Genomic DNA, 24790 nt, shown 5'->3' on the forward strand with positions numbered 1-24790 from the left:
TGAAAATTGATTATTGCAATTCTTATGTTTGTCATATGTGATCGCCAAAAAAACTTCATTAACCGTCATTATCTTGTTAAAAAAATTATTTAGACAAAGTGAAATTGCATTCTTTTGAAAATTAAACTAGAACATGATTTGCTAAAATCAGACAAGCGCGCGCGCGCACACACACACACACACACACACACACACACATACAAAATTGTTTATATGTAATGATTGATTGTATGAGAGGTAGGACTGAAAAAAACGGCTAATTGAAAATTAATGAATTCAAATTTTGAGTGTGGATTGTTATTTAATACAAAAATAATTCTTCAAATAATTAATTTATCAAAAATACATTTTTGTGGTCAAAATGCTAAGTAATCATGTTGCGATTTTAATAGGTTTATCACCATTTTAAATTAGAGCGATTATATTAATTTATTTTTGCAGTATACCTGAATATTAGTTCCTAAAAGAATGATTCAACTTGTACATCTGATTGATTTCACTCTCTTGATTTCAAAGATTAAATCTTTGATCAATTACAATGAAGATGTAATTCTTAAATCACTGAACATAATGTAGTAATCTTGTGTGCGCACAAGCAGAGGTTGTTAGAATTGTTTGGAAATAGGGTTTCATATTACAGAACTGAATATGATTGGACAATAGAAATAGATGAAGATATGTGTAAATACAAAACTGCTATTTTACAGAAAGTTTGAAATTTGCGCAATCTTGAATTCAACTTTAATCTTTTAAACGGTAAATGGTTTTGTTTTTTGCATTTAATTTTAAAATTATATGCAATAATGTACTTCTAACAGTTATTGTAGTAAAAAAATCAAATATCTTTTAAATCATTAAAAAATATAACCTACTGTCCGACATGCATAAAAAGCAGCTGGATTTAGTGTACCCCAGTTGCATTCCTAAGAGTATAGCGATGACTTTTAAATTGCCACACATTTTTCACTTGTGTTTAGCGTATTTGATTGAGTCTAGGAGGATTGCCACGTTTGCCCAAGTCTCCTTCATGTGAACTCAATTCCCCCCAGAGGGAGACAAATACCCGCCTTGTTGACATTGCCGGTTGCCACACCACCCCCTCCGATCCTAACCATGATTGACTTAATCGGAGGACATCATCTAGCCCTCAAACTGATTATCATTCCACAGTAATAAGCCGGCATCGTTGAGATGCCAATGATGCGAATGCCTAGAAAGACATTCCCGTCAGTAATTCCGTCCTGTCCTACCCTTCACCGAAGGCATCGGACACCTAATAAACAATACCACGTAGCTCTCTGGAACTATTCTGTTCTACCAAACTTGCGGAAGCACGAAGACCCCGCGCCTAACTTTGCTAAAAACCTAAACGTTCTGCACCTAAATATGCTCTATAAAGACAGTCATTCAATAAACCACTGATTGCTACGATAGCAGTAATAAATAATTGTGTGATTGGAGAGCAAACAAACAAAAAATGTAATCCTAGAGAACCTCAGGTCTGGTCCGTCCGGGAGTTGAACTTCATATGAACTGCATAACCAACAGGAATAGAACGAAGACGGTTGCCGTTGCGAAGTAATAAAGCTTTCAAATTAAGCTTGGAAGAGTCTATGAATACACTCCAATGAATTGAATCAAGATTCAAATTCAAACATTTCACCAAGCCATTAACGTCGCAACAAACAGAAAGATTGTTTTTCTTCTCAAAAAAAGAAAGCAAATCTCTATGATGATGTCTGTGCTGTGACAATCGGACATTACGTTGGAGAAGATTCCATTGCTGTAGTTTTGATCCTAGAAGTTCTGTCTTCTTCGAAAATCAAGGTCTCGAATGAAATCATTCAATTCCGCTTGACTCAGTCTGTGCGATTTATAATTTTTTTCGTCAAAATCAGAGTCATGGGATGTGGAAGTGTTGTAGGGTCCTTCTTCTTCCACACTGTCTTCATTTTTTTACTTTAAGCTCATCATTTTGGGGTGGAGTAGGAACTGGTAAACTACCTGAATGTGGAATAGGTCAAACAGCAGACGGAAGATAACGGTATTGAACTGTTCGTCTTTTCTTCATTGACAATCCTGCCTTTATAGGTGGAGTCAAACTGAAATAGCAGTTATCTGTGTGGCTTGTAGGCTCCTACCAAAGCATAGGCACAGCAAAAGCCATAGATCGTTTTTTTATTTTCAGCCATTCTTGTAGCATATATGAACAAGAGTTGCAACATATATGAAGAGCCCGTGACTTATCCAGATCCCTTATTGTCATACCAAAATAATGCTGATAGGCAGTTTCACAAGAGGCGTCAGATTGCGTTTCTGTGACGAAATGTTATTTCACCACAAATGTAACAAAAATTATTCACTGAATTTAACACATTTTGTGGCATTTTGATTTAACAAATTTTTCACTTCAAAAGCCCTCGAAAACCAACAATTCTGCACTATTTACAACAAAAACAATATGAAATTCATAGTCACAATAGCAGTAATAATGTTTATAGCTTACAAACAACTTGAAAACGTTGTATTTTGTCGTTTAACAGGTGTAAAAATTCCAAAAAAAAAATTACACCCAAGCTAAAAACATAGATCGGGTAAAAAATGACATGTCATTGTATCTCCAAATCAAGAGCTAATCGGTAATTTTTAAGGTTATTTTTTAAATCAGCAGATGGAAATACATAAGAATAAGCTGTTTTTTTATCCCGAAAAACGTTCATTGTTGGTCAGTGTAATTTACAGTTTCACCCAAAATCTGCAATAAATAGGGAAAAAACTAACTAGTTATTCCTACCAAAATATTTGTATCAAAATCTGGTATGTGTGATTAAAAATCAGTAATTAAACGAATAATTTAGTAGCTTTTATCACGTTTCGTAATTTTAACAAAACAAAGATTATTCAGTTGAAATAACAAAATATATTTTGGTTAAAACAATAACATTCTATTTTTCAATTATGGTTATATAACAGTCATATTTAAAATTAAATGCTGGTTAATCTAACCAAACAGAACGAACCAGTTTATTTGTTTTAGTTCTGGTAACAAGACTTCTATTTTTCTTTAATTTAAAAAAAAAACAAAAAACAATTGATTTCCAGAAACTATATTTTGGTTATATCGCCAAAACGTTTTTACTAAACGTGCCAAATAATATTACGTGATCTAGACCAGTTTTCAGCATTTTTACATGAATTTATTTACCAGAAATTTTCTAATAACTCTGCAAATTACAAATAATTGTGTACACGTTTAGGTTGTTTTACAACATCAAATGTTACAAATACGTTATTTGATACAATTTAAAGGTGAAAGGCAAACAAATTTTTCTAGAGCACAACTTCCCTTGTTTTATTTCGTACTGATATCTTAAAACGAAAAATCCTGCATCTGTATCAAAACAAATTATTTGTTTTAAAAAATTCAAGATGGATTCAAGTTATTTATACTTGGCGGGCAGAAATTCGAAACTTTATGTAAAACAATATTTTTATAGCTTTACACAGTTATATCTATTTCTACGTCTAGTCATACTTACTTTTGCAATGTGAGTAGATTCCAAACTTTTAAAAGTCTCAGTATATACTACAAACATATAAGTAACATAATGCATATTACATTCAGAAAATATCGGCACGAAACTCTATACATAAATTTTACAAAGACGGATAACTGCAAATAAGTGTAATCTGCCGTAACTTGAACTAAAAATTCGGTAAAAAATCAAATAAAAAATTACAAGTTGACCCCTTAAAAAAGTTTATTTCTTCAGACACTTTCTAATGCATCAGAAATTTATCGTTACTAACAATTTACCATATCTGTATTATGATGTAAATATCAATATTTAGCTATAATGTTTTTAACTATTTTAATAGGATATGTATCTTTATTAAAGTGTTTAGGGGAGTGCAGTTTTCAAAATTTTGTAGTTTTAAAGGAAATCTTTATGAAGCAAATATAAAACAAGCAAAAAATGGTTTCATTTACGCACAATTTCTGATTTTTCTATAAATAAGAAAATTATAAAATGTAGAAAGAATAATTAGTTATATAACTAATCAATTATAAGCTATGATTAATATCATAAAAACTCCTCTAGAGTGATATCCAATATATTCCAGAAACAAAAAATTTTACAAAGTAAAAATTACTAATGAATGTGTGTGTTAAATTATCACATTAATAGGTCTCAAAAATTAAATTATTAAACTTTAGAAATATTCTGCCATATTTTATAATCAAGACCAATATGATAAGTCCAATATATAATCACTGCACCCATCATTTTAGTATTAAGCAAGTTATATTTTAAAAAAGTGAAAATATGTTCTTAAAAGTTAGTATGAAAAAACTGGTACCTATCTTCGGAATATATTTCATTGTTACATTAAACATTTTAATATATTAATGTCCCTATATTTAATTTTTTTCTTTCGCCATTTTTTCCCTTGAAATACCAGAATATATCATGAAAGATTATTTGTTGTGATAAATACACTACAGTAGCGTTTTCTGTGTCTATACATTGTTTATTTTCCATTCAAAGATTTTCAGTAAGATGGTATTAAAAGAATTGATAATATTCTTATCTAAGATCCAGACTGCAACACATAAGTAGAAACCCGTTAAATTATATAAATCCTTCTTTCATTTAAAAAAAGAAATACTGATTTTGAGATCAGGAAATAGGATACAAGTAGAGATTAATGTTCAGGCACTTGTCACAGAACGGCACTCACTGAAAAGTAAATGAAGCAGAAAAGAACAGACCTACCTGTATAAAGTATAAATACAAGTATGTTCTGAAGACTCACATTCTGTATTTCATCAGTGAAAATCCTCTAGGTTAATCAATTCAAGACCAAACAAAGATTTAACCAAACTGCCTATGATCTAGAATAATATTGCATTACATAGGTTGAACTACATAATTTCTAATTCATGACTATTTCTAAATTTTTATAGTTAGATAAAAATATCACTTTAATGAGACTTCTGCGATAAGATGTAGCAGCATCACGCAAAATGATGGTGAGAACTTAAATAAAGAAAAGATAAATTATGAAACTAAAATGTTTAAGTGTTAAGCATATTAGCTAAAAAAGATTAAGCAATTTAAGATAAGATGAGGCGGCCTTCTTCCAAACGTGTATCCCATTCGTGCAGACTGGCTTTAAACGTATCTTTAAGATATTTCTCACCTTATTAAGAGAGCTGTGATTTATTTCCAAATAGCCAAAAATAAAAAAAACAAATGATGCTTGGCAGAATTAGCATATTTAAAACGACAAATACTTCACCTCACATACGTAAAATAACTGGTAATCATACGTAAAATAATTGCAGCATTATATTTATTGATCTTAAGGTACAATTTTCGACTACATACATGGATGTCATTAAGATGAATTTTCAGCATTTTAATCTCAAGTAAGTGACAAATTTATTGCTAGTGTTGTCAATTACGTTACAAGTACTACTACTAGTTTATGGTAAGTCGGCAATGTAGAGTACATAAAAAAAAATAATATGCGTCTTGAAACTCACAAGAAAATTGAAAAAATAATCAATAATACATAAATAAATTCAATTTGAAGTAATGATAAGAAGTATAACATTTTTAGTGTTTTATAACTTTATTGTTTGTTATTTTTTATCTTTTCTTAGAGACATAGACAAACTTGTTGAAACCGCGATTAACATCCAAAAACAATGAAATAAACTGAATACAAATTAGTGATCAAGAATGTGTTTTATTTTCTTTGCCTTACTAGATTGGTTTATAAGAATTGATGTGTGTTACCTCCTTTTTTTTTAAAGATCATCACTTCCAGAATATTCCTTTTCCCTGGAAAATGATCTCGACCATAAAATCGGATTGATAAATTGGTCATTAGTAAAATATTTTCTAGGAATTCTATTATATTGAAGGTTGGTATTTTAGATTAAGAATAGTTTACATAGGTTAATCTACCCCCGAAAAAATAAATTAGTAATCAATGATAATTATAAAGGTGCTTATAGATATTACGTAACTTTACTTTGAAAATCCTGATCATTACGGTCTAACAATTTAAATATACTTTTTAAGGTGCTTCTCAGATTTTCCTTAAGTATTAGCCCAGCAATAGTAATATTAGCCTAGTATTAGCCTCGTTTTTGCTCTTTAAAAATTGCTAGACTCAATAGTAATCATCGTTGATAGCTCTTTTCTGACATTTTTAGTTAAATAATGGTCTGCCTCATGGTGGAAATCGCCTTCCAACAGATTTCGCTGTCAAGCAGTTTATCCAGAAATCTGCGGGACAAAACCTTCCGGTGATTTCAGTGCATTATAATATTTCTTCGACCCTTCTGGAGCACTCGAAGAAGGCGTAGCTAACTGTGTCATTTAGACCACAATAGTCATACCTGCATCCTCTCTTTTCCTTTTGCTTTTCAGGTAGGCGTTGAATGGCACTTTGACCCATCAGAACTTTGGCCCTTTGATATTGTTGTGAAGCAGACCCCTGTAATCGAGGTGTTTAAGAAAGCGAAGGGCAGACCTGGCAGTTATGCCCCGCTGGCCAAAGTAGTCCAGGAGGACCTGAATTACTTATTTGAATTCTTGTCATTTCCCGGCGACGACAGCGTGAGGATGAGGAAGACTATTCTTTCCCGTCTTACTAAAATCAAAAAGGCGTTTTCTGCTATTGCAGAAGGATTCGATACCTTGCCCTCCCAGCCCAAGGAGATTAAGGCCCTACCGAACGTAGTCCAGTCCCCAGCGAAGCCTAGGCAATACGGTTATGTATTAAAGTCCAAGCGGGAGACCAGCAAGACGGCTAAGAAACCGGAAGTGATCTTTGTAAACATGGCGGATGACTCGAAGACCACGAGTAAGGATTTAAAGCGGGACTTCCAGGTTGCCTTTTGTGACAACCGAAAGCAGCTGTAGATCAGGGATATCAAGGAGACCAGCAAAGGGCTGGTAGTAGTCGCTGAGAACAAGGAGACAGTCTGCGTCATCAAGGAGTCTCCTGTTGTTCAGAAGCATGAGGTGAAGGTCAACCCCAAGCGTTTACGTAGGCCCGCGTCATTGTTTATGACATTGAGCGATGAGCTTCTATCTCTCATCCGAGAACAGGACACGACTTGAACGAGGCTACGTTCAAGGATAAGTCTTTAGTAGGCTCATCTTTAGAAGGTATTCACTGCCCGTGCTCGCGGCGCGCAGCAGTCATCACATTTGTGGGCTTGCCCAGAGTTCTCAATTAGAAGGACGATAGCGAGAGTCTGTTAGTTCTGTGAGGTGTTAGGTGTCAGGAAATCTTCGGTTATGTCTGAGTTCCAAGAGGTTAGGAAGTTCAGGCGGAAGAGAAAGCCTGAACCAGTGCCATTAACAAGCTCCTCAGAGGACGAGGTAAGCGAGGTGGACACGGGTGCACCCACCCAGGTGAAGCCCTCCCGACAGTAGAGGCTTTCAAGAAGGCGAAGGGCAGTCCTGGCAGTTCTGCCACGCTTGCTAAAGTAGTCCAGGAGGACCTGTACTACTTGATAGAATTCTTCGCACTTCCCGGCGGTGTTAGAGGAGGGACGAGGAAGACAATTCTTCCCCATTTATCCAAGATCAGGGAGGCTTTTACGGCGGTTTGTGAGGGATTCGAAGCTTGGACCTCCAAGCCCAAGAAGTGAAAGCAGCTCCAAAGGTGTTACAAGCCCCAGCGCAGCCCAAGCGCTATGCTGATGTGCTTAAGACCAAGCGTGAGGCCAGCAAGGCTGCTAAAAATCCAGAGCTTCTTTTTGTGAACCGGATGGAGGGCTCGAAGACCACGAGTCAGAACCTGAAGTGAGATTTCCGGACTGCCTTTCGTAATGAGCGGAATCAGCATAAGATAAGGGAAAAGGGATATTAAGGAGAACTGCAAAGGGCTGGTAGTTGTTGCGGAGAATAAGGGGAGGATCCGGGTCATCACGGAGTATCTTACAGTCCAGAAGCTTGAGGTCAAGGTAGACCCAATCGTGTACGTAGCCCCGTGTTATTGTACATGTCATAGAATGGAGCCTCTCGGACGACGAGGTTCTGTCTCTCATCTGAGAGCAGAACAGCGACTTGGACGAGACTACGTTGAAGGATAAGGGGAGGCTCATCTTTAAGACCAACAAGCGTGATGCCACACAGTATCACAGCGTTTTTGAGTTAAAGGCTGGTCTCCATCAGAAGTTCGTGTCGGAGGGACGAATCTTCGTTGACTTTGTATCCTATCTCGTCAAGGAGTACCATAACGTGCAGCGATGCTGTAAGTGTTGCAAGTTTTGCTATAGGTCCAAGTTCTGTAAGTATGTGTCGGTTTGCGCAGTTGTAAGTTTTTCATTGGTGATAGCAAATCCGCGGTACTATGCAGGAAGTCGATAGATAGTGTCTTCATTCGGCAGGCCTCTGACACGCATCCCGTCGTTGTTAAGCTTGCCGTGAATGGTTTGGATCTGGTTGTAGTTAGTTCATACTTTCAGTACAGGGATCCCACTGAACAGCACTTGGAAAGATGGGATAGAATTGTTAGATTGGAAGCGGGTCGTCTTATTCTTTTTAGGAGTTGGTGCGAAAGCCAAATCGCTTTTTTGATAGTGGGATCAAATTCACTGACGAGAACCACATTCTTTTTAAGTTTGAAGTACAAGAACTTTGTTAAATGCCTAAATATATAAGAAAATTTTAGTAGTAAAACTTTTACAGAATTTAATTTTGAGAAAATTTATGTAAAAAATTCTATGAAAAACAAATCAACTTTTATTATTAAAAACAAAACAGAACAAAACCTAACAGAAAAATGCTACCAATTTAAAAAAATTAAAAACAGCTTTTTTTAGTAAAATTAGGTTAGATATTTAAAACCTCCGAATATTTGAAAAGAGAATATTTAAAATATTCGGTAAGTAAAAAGAGTTAAAGTGAAACAGCCTATACGAATAGTGATTACCGTATTTACATTACTGTGTATAGATGTTAAAAGTTTAAAATCGTTTCGTAATGTACTTTGAAATTTAAATCGTCAAAAAATAAAATGTATATATGTAATGTATGTGTGAATGATACAACGTAAATCTAAAAATTTCATAAAAAGAGATTCAAAAAATTATGTAAAAATATGTTGTTACAGAGGGACATTTTGAATTAAAGTAGTCTAGTAAAACTAAATCATTAAGGACATGGGTAGGAAATGGTTAAAAAGATATATATATATATATATATATACAGTTGACAATTTTTGTTTAAGACGCGAGAATAAGTTTAGTGAACAATTTTATTAGAAAAGAAATTGAAAGAAGAGAAAAAATTACACCGCCCAAGAATAGTATACTTCACTCCGATCACAGACATTATTGGAAAAAGTTGTGGAATCGAAGAGGAAAGCTGATGGGCGCAACAGAATTGAAAAACAATCAAAAGTATTGAAAACCAAAGAAGACAAAATAGTTTCTGACACATCATTATTAAAAATTTTTTCTACACAAACTTTTCGGAGAAAAACTTTAGTTATTTTAATGTAATAAAAAAACTGTACTTCATTTAAAAGGCTGGCTGCTTTGTTTTCCTATCTTTTTTTTTTTAATTGTACGAATCAGATAATGAAAATAATATTCATGAGATTATATTTACATTTCCATTTCCATTATATTAATTAAAAACGCTTTTAATTATTATTTTTATTTTTTGTAATTAATTATTCGTTAACCTACTTCCAGTTTTCATTATCATTTTTTTATTACTGTCGTTCTTACAAAATAACTACTCGTAATACATATTTGAAAAATATTCGCCACTAATAATTTAAGTCAATAACTTTTTTTTTTTATATATTCTATTTCGTTTATTAACTTACGTATTATTTATAAAATATCTTCGCTACATAACACATAATACTGAAATACCGCAACCAATTTTAAAAGAACTTAAACGAACCATTACAAGGATCATTTGAAGGTTTACTATTGAGAATTAATAACAATAAAGGAAAAATAACTAATCTTTGTTAAATTATCTTAACAAAAAAATGAATTAAAAGAAAACCTTCATATCATATGACCTAACAAAAACTTCGCGATATTCATAAACTTACTTTTAAGCAACAAAGCAGGAAATTAGTAGATATTAATTGAAGGTCGAGCAATTTTTTAATTACATGGGATGGATATAAAATAAGTTATTAAAAATTAATATCTATGAATAGAAATTGCTGTCTTTTTATTCTGCCCGTTGAAGACTGTCAAATAGGTTACAAAGGAAATTTAAAAAATTTAAAAGTTTTTTTTTTCAAGGAAATATAAAATATGTAAAACCGAAAAATAAGTTTTAACCTGTTTGTTTTGACAAGATGCATGCAGTATTTGATCAATTTTAAAGTGTACAGCATTTTCTTGAGAGGGTTTACAGTGTTTATAGAACTGAATATCTGGGAATTACGTAATTTTTTGTTGGAAAGGGATCTTTATGAACCTATTAATGGAAGAATTTTTATTTGTCAGTAATTAAAAAAAAAAAATTTAATTGAAAATTAGCCAAACATTACTATATTAAAAGGATAAATGGTAAGTAAAAAAATGTCATAGTGTATTAGATAAGATAGAAATGACGTATAACACTAGCTATACTTCAATTGAAAAGGCAACCGAAGGTAGCAAATGCTTTATTTCATTGACATTTTTTCAAGAAAAAAGGTACATAGGAAAAATTCTGAATAGTTAAAATGGTGTACCATTTCATGACGAAAAAATGTTTAAAATTAATTATTTAAAATTGTTGTTAACAAACAGTCTAAAGCTCTGTTCCACCTTAACAATTCTAGCTCCGTAAATTTGAATGTTACGAAATATTTTACATAGATCCTAAAGATTCAAAGATAAGATTGTTTTATAAGTTCCCAAACGTCCAGTTAGAGAAACTATTAAAAATGATAAACGTTTTATAAGATTTTAAAACCCTTCTAGGGTGGCTCAAATTCGTTCCTTTTCTAAATTCTCCCGTATATCCTTTGGATAGGAAATGTACCATATCATTTCCTATCATACGCTACGCTACATAATTACTTTAAATCTCTCTTACATAAAACATATTTCGTTGATATATTACTGATGGTACTTTTTTTACCTTAAAATTTATTTATAATCAGTTCCGAGTAATAATAAAGCTAATAATAATGCTGCTATTAGCGTCACTGAATGATTACGACACCGAAATCAAACAACATAGTCAAGATACTGGAGAACTACAATGTCGCCTTGCCCAAAAAAATCCTCCTCACGTAAAGTCAAACATCAAGACAATGCTCATTTGTTTTTCGATGTGAAAGGGTGGTGCACTCGAAATTTATTCTACCACGTCAGACTTTTAACCGGGGTTTCTACTTCAAGGTTCTGAAAAGATTGTGTTACAGTTTTCAGAAAAAAGGTTCGATTTGTGGTAGCCGGGCGAAAGGATTTTTACCATAGCAATGCGCCTACTTATACAGCTATCTTAGTGTGCCTATTTTTAACAAAAAACGGCATGACTTCATTGCCCCTTATTCACCTGATTTAGGCATTCGTGTGATGATTTTGTTACCACGAATAAAGAGAGAGAGAAAGAAAACTGTTTTGCCGACATGAATGAGAAGAAAATTATGAGGAAGATGCTGGCAGGCGTCACAACAGACGAATTTAAAAAAATATTTTGAACAATGGAATAAAAGGTTGGACAGATGCATTAGCTGTGATTGAGAATATTTTGAAGGGGATTGAATGTTTCTTTGAAAAAATAATAAATACATAAATTAAAAAAAATAGTCTCTGTTATTTTTGCTTACACCCTCGTACTTAGTGTATTTAGTAAAAACAACATGTATTATGCAGACTGCATAATTATAGTTATATTTTGTTTTATTCTTTATTTAACTATTTTAAACACATACAAAATTATTTTTTTCACTAAGAAGAAATAGTCACCATTAATATTTTTGGAAAAAAATGCAATTACTCAATTCTTAATAACAATACAATGAAATTTAGTGTTAGTTATTCTATTTAGTGTTAGTTATTAGTTATTTAGTGTTTGCAAATCTTGAAATTTTATTTAATAATAATGAATGTAATCAAGGTATCATATACGTCTTAATTAGGGCACTCATTAGCCAACTGCATTTCACAGCGATTTAAACTTTTTCTTAAATAGCTTCCTTTTAATTTCCTTTCTGAGACATTTTGCAAAGCCTTTTATTAACGAAATTAATAACTTCCTTTCTTCTTATTGAAATTACTTTTTAATTAAAATTCAAGATTAACTTGTTTTCTAAACAATATAAATTTCAAAATAAAGCTTTCTTATAGTCAGTAATACACGCTATGACACAGTTAAAAAAAAAATGTAGTTAACATATCGCTGTTTTGTCTTTAACCATTGATTTGTTCAATGATTAAAATTATTTTCAACGAGAATAAAAATTATACTTATATCCTCATTTATCTGTTCTCTATATTCTAATAATTTTCTTCCTTAATGGTTTTTAGGCGTATATAGCATTTTCCGACAAGCCTGGATTATTCTGTTAATGGATTATATTATAATTCGCCTTTCTTCAAAGCAACTTAAAGCCTCTTCATTTCGTACACAACTCATCAAATTTTTGATTTCTTTAACACCACATGTTAAAAGATTCTGTTATTTGTTTTTATAGCTTACCTATTTTCAGTGTTTCACTAGTATAGATCTGTTTATAACCTATATAAATATATTTAAGGAATTTTTTTCTAATTCTTTAATCTAAATGAATTCCTTTTCTGCATAAAGCTCACGTGGCTTATGAAAATCTATTATTGGTCATTTTCTTTACTTTGAACATTTTTTTAATTTTTTTTGGCTTGGTGTCACCACATAAGCTTGAAGCTTGTGCGTGGCGCATGGAAATAGAATTTTGTAGCGTATGAAAAATTTCATTATTAACCGGGATTCAAACCTGGGACCTCAGGATGACAGGCCGAGACGCTACCACTCCACCACGGAGATCTGCAGTTTTACTACCTAAATATCAAAATTCTGTATACTTGGTATATTGTACTCCCCTATCATACTGATTTACTTTTATTTTTTATTTTTGTTTTTTTCTGAGCGAAAAACGCTTCGACGTTATCATCGCCCGAAAAAAATGTATTTCTATTTTTAAAGAAAACTTAACTTTTCAACAGAGATATAAAAAAGAATACAGGAAAATTACACAATTCTAAAAATAAGTAAGTACGATTTAAATAGTAACTGTTCGATGGACCCACCGGGTTGGTCTAGTGGTGAACGCGTCTTCCCAAATCAACTGATTTGGAAGTCGAGAGTAACAGCGCTCAAGTCCTAGCAAAGGCAGTTATTTTTATATGGATTTGCATAATAGATCGTGGATACCAGTGTTCTTTGGTGGTTGGGTTTCAATTAACCACACATCTCAGTAATGGCCGAACTGAGACGGTACAAGACTACACTTCATTTACACTCATAGAAATCATCCTCATTCATCCTCTGAAGTAATAACTGAACGGTAATTCCCGGAGGCTAAACAGGAAAAAATAAAGAAAAATAGGAAGAGTAACTGTTCGATGGCAAAACTTAGATTTTGCAAATAAATAACGCATATTTAAAGAAATAAAAAGAGATGTAACCTTACTTAAAAGTTGAAATTATCCACTGGGAATTTTTTTGAGCTTAAAAGTTCATATTAACAAAATTCTATCTTTAAATGAAATGAACACAAACTCGTTGAATTTTTAAAGCTTACCTTACATATATATACCTTATATACAATAAATCTTACAGAAGATATTAGAAAAGAAATATAAAATTAGAAAAAATAATAAACTGCTCTGAACCGACATGATTTGTAAATTAAATATTCACTACACACGGAAACATATCTTAATTATAACCTGAAAGAGTTTCTTACCACTCCATCTCTAATTTATTATATTTATGTCTTTTTATATAATTCGTGAATCAACGCCATTAATAAAAATAAATATGTTAAAATTTATAGGGTTGTAGAGAGTTTTAATTCAACTCACAGCATATTTTAACTGTTAAGCAAGAAACTGCAGCGTTAGAACGAAAAACTAAGTCTCGGTAATTTGTACAAGGAAAATAAATTAAAATAAATTAATTTTCAAAATAATTTTATTCAATAAAATAATCAGAGTTGAAGATTCTAATTAAATCCTATCCAATACAAAATATTTTCAAATTTAAACGGCAATGGTATTTAATGTCATTACATCACTATGCTTTCCTTAACGATCTGCAGACATAATAAACTACTGTCGTTCTGCCCTAGATTTAGCGCAATCAAAGGATTCTCTTCTTTTCTTTTTTTGTCCCTTTAGCACTTTTACTACAGAGCCCGTTGTTGTGAACTCTTGCAACTTAATCCTTAATCTTGACTGCTATAGACTATACCTTTTTAGTTTCATAAAAATATCTGCACATTCGTTCAAAACATTATTTTGTAAGTAGAACTTTTAATAAATCCGTTAAGTTATTAACTAACATGATGATGCATTAAAATCGCAAAAAAAAAATAGTTTAAGAAAATTGTAAAATAAATAATTAATTTAAGCTAAAAAAACATGTATTTTAAGTTATAAACATTCATTTCATATTCAATACAACAAAATGCTCAGATATTTTATTAAATAAAATATTTTGCGGCTACTTCCGATCGCTGCTACCATAGCTCTAAATAAAATTATTTTGTCTTTTTTCCATTTGTTTAAAACATGTTTGGATGTTTGCATAATTAATTATTTTTTACGGGAATAGTCATTCTTTTATTGTTTTTTTTTTGCTTTCCGTTAAAAATTAATTTTTAAATCTATAAGTTTTTAAGATTTTTACGTTCGTAAAATCTGTAAAATTGTTTTAAGCACTACTGATTTCGTAAAATAATTAGTAATTTAAAAAAATGAATAAACATAAAATCCTCAGTTTTCCACTACCAACAAACTTAAGTACAAAAGTATCATCCGTGATAGAATAATGTTATCTATCCTTAGTTATTTAACAATCAAATTTTCGATAAAAGAAATTGTTAGTTATCTAAGCAAACATATTTTTTTCTGTTTAGAATCCGGAACCACTGTAAGGTATTACTGTATGAGATGAATGAAAATGATATGTATGAATGTAAATGAAGTTTAGTCTTGTACAGTCTCAGGTCAACCATTCCTGAGATGTGTGGTTTTTCTATGCTTATAAATAATAATAAACTACTCACATCCAAATTAATAGTACCTGTTCCTCCAAACACCTTTCAAATGTAATTAATCTGTACCTTCTTGAGAGGAATATCCGGTAGCTCTGCTCAATTAACGAGGCCCATCTGAAAAAATTAGGAACTCTCAGTACGCAGTATTTAATCGAATATTATGTTTCATCTATGTTATGTTTTTTCTTTAATGAAAAGGTTTTTCAAATTTAAATGATTAATTCCTTTTTATAAAAGGTTTGTTCAGAAACAACATATGTAAATGAAAATCTTTCAAATAGCCAATAAAATACCAAACAATAATAAATATTATGCATATTAATATAGTCAAAAACAATAAACTGAAAATAATATTTTACGAAAATTAACAAACACAATATATAATATACTGTTCGATTAAATTCTTAAGAGGCAACCTTATATTTTTAGGATACACCTCATGAATACTGTTAAGTCGAATACTATCAACAGAATTTTATATTGTAGAAATACTGATAGTTAATTCAGAATGATCATAGGAAGAACAAGTTTTACTAACTCGAATGAAAGTCATGCATAATTTTTAGTGTAACTTAATGCTGTTCAAAGAATTAGATTTTTTTAAAGCCATTTAAATGTTTAAAATTTAGTGATATTTTCGCACTGGATATTATCTTACCGAAAAAAACAAATAAATTTCTTAATCTAGTGGCTAAAATATACCCTAGTAATAAATAAGTTATTTCTTCTCTTTTCTTTAGAGATTTAATTTAAATATAAAACTCAATCTTTTAAGCTTTTAAATTAAAAAAGTTTAATAAATATTTCTACCATACTTTATTCTTAAAGTTACAGGTATGTATTGATTTGATCAAATATTTATCATAGTTTGTTTTTTCAACATCAACCAACAATCTATAATTAAAATATGTATGATTTCTCTTTTTTATAAAAAAATACAGCTTTAAATTTAATTTCAATGCTCGAACCAGATTTTTATTTTTTATTTATCGAACCGGAAGGTTATGTGTTAAATTTAAGCTGATAACTGAAATTTTATCTTATATGTAAAATCAAAACATAACCTTGAAAAAATAAATGATCAGAAGAAAAAAAAAACATAAAAATGTAATAAAACTAAGATAGAACAATAAAAGGAAAACCGAAAATCGTACCAATAAGCAACGATAATTGTTATAAAAATCTAACAGCAACAAATCTGTTTAGCAAATATAAACAACTAACACTATTTAAAAATCATAATATATATATTTTAAAAAAATAAAGAAGAATAAATATCATAATCTACACAATTTTTATTTATAAAATTTTTCCTATGACATGTTCTAAACAACCTAAACTGATTTATGCGCGCTGAATATCATAGATCTCTTTTTCTAACTGTCAGACATTTTTTAACAAATTTAGCAGTATTATTGTATTCAGAATATGATTCAGGAAAGATTATAATCCCGTACTCACTAGGGATCCAGAGAGATAAATATACGGATGCAATTTCAAACAGAAAACATAAATTTCTTAAATTAACCTAAAAAAAATATACTGGTTGTTTTTATTACAGAAATCTGGTGACGAGTTGACAAATATTTAAAAAAAGATTTGTAATTATACAATAGTTAGATATTCAGTAACATATATCAACTGATGAACCGGAACTTTATCATTATTAATGTAAATGTCTCTACTCTATATATCGGTTTATTTATACGAGTATATATCACAAGTGAAAGATAATGCAGCACAGGTCAAACCAACAGTCCGAATAGTGCTTATTTTTACATACACACCATTTCAGTTTATAATTAATAAAAACAATCATCTATGTTTGTGTTTTAGAACGCTTTATTACGAAATAAATTTACATTTTTCAATCGTTTTTTATAATTTTTATCTTTTTTTTAATTTTGTCTGAAATACCAAGCCCGCAGCAAAATAAGGTTAAAGTTAAAGAACCGTAATGAATTTTAACAAAGGACCAAAGGAATACTTAATAAAAATAATCAAAAATGCTTATATATTAACAAACTTGAGTAAAGACACATTTCATTAACAGTTTATTAGCTGTTATTAATGCAATGTGTTTGATTTAGGCTTTGTCAAAAGAGTGCACGCTAGTGTGCGGGCTTTTCAGTCTTTTTGGAAACAGCCTATGTGCTAGCCCTGTGGGGGAATATCTCTAACAGACTTTATGTGGCGGTCTCTTTCTAATAGGTAAAAAAGCAGAGTTGCGATGCTTTCAACTACCTAGTTTCAACTAATTTTCAAGGTATAGTTCCCGAAGATAGACGGAAATTATCGAACACAGCCGACTGTTTTTTTAATCACTACCCACCATAACTTATAAAAACAATCGGCTGTGTTAGATAATGCCCGTCTACCTTTGTGAAAGTGACCTTGGAAAGTAGTTGAATCTTGGGAGTTGAAAGCATAGCAACCCTGATTTCTTACCTGTAAGAAACAGATTGCCATATGAAGTCTGTTAGAAACATTATCCTACAGGGCTAGTATATAGGCTTTATCCGTAAAGTCTAAAAAGCCCCCACTGTAGCGTGCGCCCTTTTGGAAAAGCGTGAGCACTAGCGTGCTCTCTTCTGAAAAAGCCTAAAAAAGCTTGATAAAAACCTGAAAAAGTTGGAACCAGACGAAAAAACGAGTTTTTAGTTATCGATAAAGAAAACGACATCGAAAGGAGCGATACAGATTTAATTTCGACGTCAACTTCAACACGTCAGAAAAAATCCCGAAAAAGCCTAAAAAGCATGCAGAAGAGCGTGCACACTTTTCAAAAAGCTTAAAAACAGCCTGAAAATTAGCGTGCACGCTTTTCAAAAAGCGTAAATAGGCCTGAATAAAGCCTAAAAAAAGCTTTAAGGCTTTTTTCAGGATATTTACGCTTTTTGAAAACATGCACGCTTGCCTGCAGGCTTTTTAGGATTTTTTTCTACTACCTTTAAGTTACGCCAACGATGTGCTTAAGCTGTTGACTTCGGGTGATTTCTTCAGCCCCACAATGGTTTTAATGAGAGTACGTCGCACTAATGTTTTTCTTCTAATAACCAGCGTTAGATTTACTTAAACAGTCAACTTATTTATAAGTCACCCGAGTTTAATTTGGTTTACGCCTACATAATAACTGTTGGTCTAATACAACATTTAGTCTGACTACGTTAAAATTAAATTAAGTATACAAGATTACAAAAATGAATTATCAAATGGACTATATACTTTAAATATTATTCGCATGATTAACTCTGACCCGATATATAAAGGCTCATAATCAATCACAATCTAATTCGTGATTGGTGTTGTTGTTACAGGAATATGTCTACAGAGGTTCATTACAAGAGGGCAAGACTCTCTGGTCGATCAAATGGTCGATTCACCCTTGTCAAAAATGCTTTCAACTGCAACCTGAGCTTCTACTATTATAAAAATGACAACCAGGTGAGCAAAGATATCCATCCGCTTTTATATTCAATGAAGATTGAAATCGGAACGTTACTGGCGGAATCGTTACGTCGTTATGGAGCAATAAAATACAACATATTAACCGAGATTTCGTACGAAAAACCGCTAGTCGGCGAATACAAACATATATGCTTCAAAAAAAAAACTCTACAATCATCAACGTGAACGATAACAGCAGCTCGATAGAAGACGCGAACGAATAATTTTTCAAATAACAGTCTAATTTCGAAGGGAAGTTGAGCGTATGGGCACTTCTGAGTATCGATAGGGTCTTGGTTGGGGTGCACACTAAATTTACCAATATTTCCCTCCATTAACCATAGATATATGTACAAGGGTATCATTATCGTGTTGCTAATATATTTTTTGAACTTATGCAATTCACTATGTTTAAAATAATAAATTGGTATTACGATATCTCATCTCTCTCTCTGATTTTTTGTATCCAAGATTAACTAAATGGAAATTTTTATTAAATTTTACACTTTTTTCTATAATATCAGTTTAAAATTTAAACGTGTCAATATATTATGTTCAAAGAATAAGTTTTCATTTTCAGAAAAAATAACAGAAAATATTTGTCGTCTTAAAATTAATACCAGAACTCTTAATCATCAGAGTAACTCTGATGAAATCTATTTAATAATTCAAGAAACAGATCGGCAGGTGGTAGATGTAAGAGCGAGGTTGGACTATATTTTCGTAGGTGATGAATGAAGACAACGCCTTGTTGCTTGTTGAATAATGGTTTAACGAATTGTCGTCTTGACAGTTAATGAAATAAATTGTAACATAACGTATAACTTGACATATAAAAATAAAAAATATAAAATTAAATACAACGTTAAAGCTAACGTTCATCCGAACAAAGAATGGAGTCCATCCGGACTAAGAGTATGACGTGACCGCCTTGGATCAGATTCGATCGCCGAATACTAGTACGAGCTGAACTCTCCGGTGAGCGCTAGCACCCACTAGATCGCAGCACCAGATGGCTCGACGTGGAACAGAATAACGGGTAAGATAATGTTTCTTCAAGTAAGCTATTTAAGTATACAAATGTAAACAAAAGGTGTATTTTGCATATAAATACTGCGCTAACTAAGTCATAGAAATTACATTTTATTCACTGAGATTTTGATTTAGTTACCTTCCAATAATAATTTGACATTTTTCAGACCGTGGAAAATTGTTCCCTTTATGATAAATTGATACAGGGGGTTATTTTGCAATAAAAAATTCATGTTAACAAAAAACTAACATTTATTTTATTTATGATCTGATAGATATTTCTGTTAATCACATAAAAGAGAATTGTATTACTCACTTACTTAAAATTTCACGAATGTTTAGTAAAATGATAAATTTCAAGGTTTAAAATATACTCAAAAGTTATGACACGTGTAAAATCAGGAAATATTAAGTCTTCATTATCGAGGAACAAGAAGGAAGATATTTTTACCAAGGTTTACTCATTTCAATAACAATTAGTTAATTATTATTTTAAAATATATTGCTATAGAACAACCCGCACAATTAACAATATAGATGTCATAATGAATAATGTAAAATCTGTGAATCATTCATACAACTGATTCAGACTATAATATATCAAATAACAAATGCACAAAAAGATTCATCTGTAAACAAATTCAGACTTTATTGAAGTATAACTAACAAAATTATGAGTGAAGGAAAAACACAAAGAATGAACTAAGGGAGAAGATTTTGACCAGCTTAACAGTTTATTAGCATTTTACGTACGTAGTTTTTATTTAACAGAAATACTGTAAGTTTTTCAAAAAATTAATATCATTAGCTAAACATCATTATACATTCAATTTTTAATTAAAATAACATATTTTCACTGACCAATACAACCAAACTGTACCAGTAACACTAATAAACCTATCAGTTCAAGTAAACTGAAATTTTTATCTATGTTATTATCAAGTAATTAAAATCGTCCAGGCGGAATAATCATTTTATAAACTAATGCTCCCAAAAAGCATAATCGTATATATGCATAGGCATTACTTGTATATATATTATTAGTAATAATAAATTCTACGCAGAGTTAAAGGCAGGGTATTAATTAATAAATATGGCGTAAAAAATATATATTTTTACCATTCTTTATAAAAAGAAATGTAGAAAGAAAATACAAATAATAAAGAAGAAAGTATAAGAATAGCAATAAAATTTATCAACAAAAATGTATAAAAAATCATTAAATGATGTCAATTTGTTAAAATATATATATAAATCACTGATTAACTTTAAAAAATTACAACTAAGTTATTGGTTGAGTATTACAGGAAAATGTGAATTATTATTATCTCAGAAAATTGCGGCAATTTTATGGAATTTTTACACATACACAAGCGCGCGCCCGCGGACACACATACACACACACACAACATATACATCACACAAAAATTCTTATAACTATTTCTACGGTTGTCTAAGAAATAAATTAATCTGCTCTGTTCGTAATAAAAACCCTGCATAAAAAAATGGGTGTAAATCTTAAACTATTAAATATGGATGTAAACTACTAAATATGATATTGGTCTATATAATCAAGTTACCAGTATTATATTTTGATTAACAAAGATGTATCCTATATATATTAATATGACAATCAAGGGTTAAAATTTTTCTTTTGTCTTCAGTCATTTGACTGGTTTGATGCAGCTCTCTTCCCTATCTAGTGCTAGTCGTTTCATTTCGGTATACCCCCTACACCCTGCATCCCTAATAATCGACATAACATCCCTAACATATTCCAAACGTGGCCTGCCTACACAATTTTTTCCTTCTACCTGTCCTTCCAGTATTAAAGCGACTATTCCAGGATGCCTTAATATGTGGCCTATAAGTCTGTCTCTTCGTTAGCTATATTTTTCCAAATGCTTCTTTCTTCATCTATTTGCCGCAACACCTCTTCATTTGTCACTTTATCCACCCATCTGATTTTTAACATTCTCCTATAGCACCACATTTCAAAACCTTCTAATCCTTTCTTTTCAGATACTCCGATTGTCCAAGTTTCACTTCCATATAAAACGACACTCCAAACATATACATTCAAAAATCTTTTCCTGACATTTAAATTAATTTTTGATGTAAACAAATTATATTTCTGACTGAAGGCTCGTTTCGCCTATGCTATTCGGCATTTTATATCGCTCCTGCTTCGTCCATCTTTAGTAATTCAACTTCCCAAATAACAAAATTCTTCTACCTCCATAATCTTTTCTCCTCCTATTTTCATATTCAGTGGTCCATCTTTGTTATTTCTACTACATTTCATTACTTTTATTAAAAATGTATCTTTATATTTATTTCTACAACAATAAAAAAATATTATAAATTTAATCTGGTTATTGTAATTAATATATTAAATTGTAACTCTCATAACAATTGCACATTGTACGGATTTTTAAAGGATACACATGGATCTATGAACAATACGTTTATTGATTAAAGAAGCATAATTTCTACAGTTAAAGTAAGATTGTTTTGTCTTCTTGATGATTTTAGTCTTGTTTTCATTCGCAACTAAAATATTTATCGACGTAATTATACAACTTCGAAATCATTCATGCAGATGAATGACAAAATTTGCCTGTCAGGCATAATTTTGTCAGACAGGCAAAAGACAAATTCCACCGATAAATCTAGTAGTATTACCAACCAAAACTGCTAATTCGTAACGTTATTATTACAAAGTAATGTTATATATTTAAAAGAATCAGCTAAAGATCTATTCCATTTACAATACTTGTCATCCTCAACCCACATTTATTTTCTTATCTTACCTACCATAGGTAAAATACTTGCTCAATACTTATTTCCAGTTCATCCAGCCCAATCCGTCTAGTAGTAGAACGCTCACAAAAACTGGAAATATATTTTCATCCAAAGTTTTTAATATAAAAATAAGAGCTAGGAACTATATTAGACTTACTACATAGAAGCAGATTAGAGATATTGTAATAGCCCATTAGAGACGTTCAAAAACATTATAGACGTAAAAAACTGATAAGAAAACAGATGGTAAAATAGTCTCTGGTAAAATTATGAATTAACAAAGAAGATAAACACAATTAACTTCATATATATGATATAATTATATATATATATATATATATATTAATTAGGTCAGACGTTTATAATTGAAGAAACACGTTAATGTATGCCATTGGTAATTAATTGGATTTATTTAAATGACAACATCAAAGCTACAATTAGAAAATTTTATATTCAAATTTGGATTTTTAATTCCTGGATAATTAACAAGTTGTTGTACGAAACATAATTTATAACAGTGAAGTTATTCTCTGGTTTGTTTAAACAGATAACAATAAAAGTATTGAAAAAAAAAATGTAATTCTTTTCGACGTTAAGATGTAAAGTGATGCGTTATTAATAAATGTAATAACGCGAAACTTCAGCAATGACTGTTCTGAAAAACCTTAAGTCAGAAATAAAGTTTCAAAACACTGGTAAACAGAAAGAAAGTAAGTAAATAAAACGACGTTAACTTATCGAGTATATCTCCATATTTAATTACTTTATTTCTGTAAACCATCTGCAACTTTTGGAAATAAACTGACTATTCTTTTGCTAAACTCATTTAAAATCTGGGTTCAGTAATTTAAAAACATGCGGCCGATCTGAGGTTACCGAGTAGTTTATAGTTATATAGTTTTAAGTATATAGTTTTCAATACTTGATAAAAAAAAATAATCCAAAATAGTATCGTTTACCTAATTTCAGAACTGACTATAAACGGTGATCTTATAAAATTATTATTCTTATTGTAAATAACATTTTATTCCTTGCTATGCAGAGAAAACAAACTGTAAAAACTAAACCATTTTCCTTTCTCTCTCATAACCGCATCAGTGATGTGGTATAACTCTTATTATCATTAAATATGTTATATAATAAGGGGATAGAAAAACACAAAAATGACCGTACTAATTAATATTCACACAATTATCGGAATATAGAAAAGCGTTTCATAACTTGATTAGAAATATTTAATATTTACACAATATTACTGAGTTACTGAAAAGATGGAGATAAAAATCGAAAGCAATGTACAAGTAACACGTGACTGCACAATTATACAGCGTTTTGTCAAATCCCATTAAATTCATTTAATTGCATAAAAGCTTTGAACATTATTTAATGCTCTAGTGGTTTTAATCCACACGCTTTCAACGTCAATAAATAATTCAATACATTTACTATTCAAAATGCAACTAAGTCAGTCGATCGAAAACACAAAACAGCAAAATAATTGGAAAATGATCGTTTACAAATCGACTAAATTAAAAAGCAACTGTTAAGAATTTTAATTACTGAAGTAACAATTCAGTCGTTAGAGTAATCACTTTCTAAATCAAAATGATCATAATTGAAATTTTTTTTTGGATTATCACATGAAATTCTGAAAAAAAGAAGAAATAGGATGTTTACGCAGAAAATACAGAATGTGTTACTGTGTTCAAATAACTGAAGTCATAACTTTATTTCTCACTGGAGGTTGTTTTGTTAGTGTGTGGAGAAAACACGTGGTAAATCACTCTTAAATCACTTATATTTATGTAAAATATAATCGATTATATTTACTTATATCAGTTTTACTATTAACTAACGACTATATTCTGTCGACTAAACATTAAATACACAACATAAATTAATTTTAGTACATACATAAAAAGAAGTAATTATGTACTTCATAAAAATAACAACAGCCGTTGATCGTCATTATATATGTTATTGCAGAATTCTGGAAAAACCGTACCAAACTTGACGATTTCTTAGATAGGTGTAACATTTTACTATGAGGGTTTTTTGCTCGCCCCACTACTTGTGCCTCTTCAAATATCCTACAAATACACTATGTGAACTGAAGGTTTGCTCCTGTCTTTTTCAACCAAACTGTCGGCTGGCTTATACGGGACTGTCGAGCGGGGGTTTGTTGTACTATCTAACCAGATGACATCATCCCGATTACTAATAACCTGATACATTTGTGCAGTATATA

General features: G+C 31.0%; 1 protein-coding gene across 8 annotated transcripts in view; it reads right to left on the reverse strand.

Annotated features, from left to right (window-relative positions):
* Positions 1–24790, reverse strand: part of LOC142332386 (Ig-like and fibronectin type-III domain-containing protein 1) — a 676608-nt gene that overhangs the window by 500991 nt on the left and 150827 nt on the right. For 3 of the 8 annotated variants that reach the window (XM_075378812.1, XM_075378818.1, XM_075378826.1), the window contains one exon: positions 15325–15372. The exons of 1 other annotated variant lie outside the window; for it this stretch is intronic. The gene's annotated coding sequence lies outside the window, so the exon portion shown is untranslated. Of the gene's footprint in view, positions 1–15267; positions 15373–24790 lie in introns of all 8 variants that reach the window. 4 more of the 8 variants (XM_075378850.1, XM_075378856.1, XM_075378833.1 and 1 more) reach the window with 2 other exon arrangements.

Source organism: Lycorma delicatula, chromosome 1 (genome assembly GCF_047948215.1).
Source record: "Lycorma delicatula isolate Av1 chromosome 1, ASM4794821v1, whole genome shotgun sequence".
NCBI classification, from domain to species: Eukaryota; Metazoa; Arthropoda; class Insecta; order Hemiptera; family Fulgoridae; genus Lycorma; species Lycorma delicatula.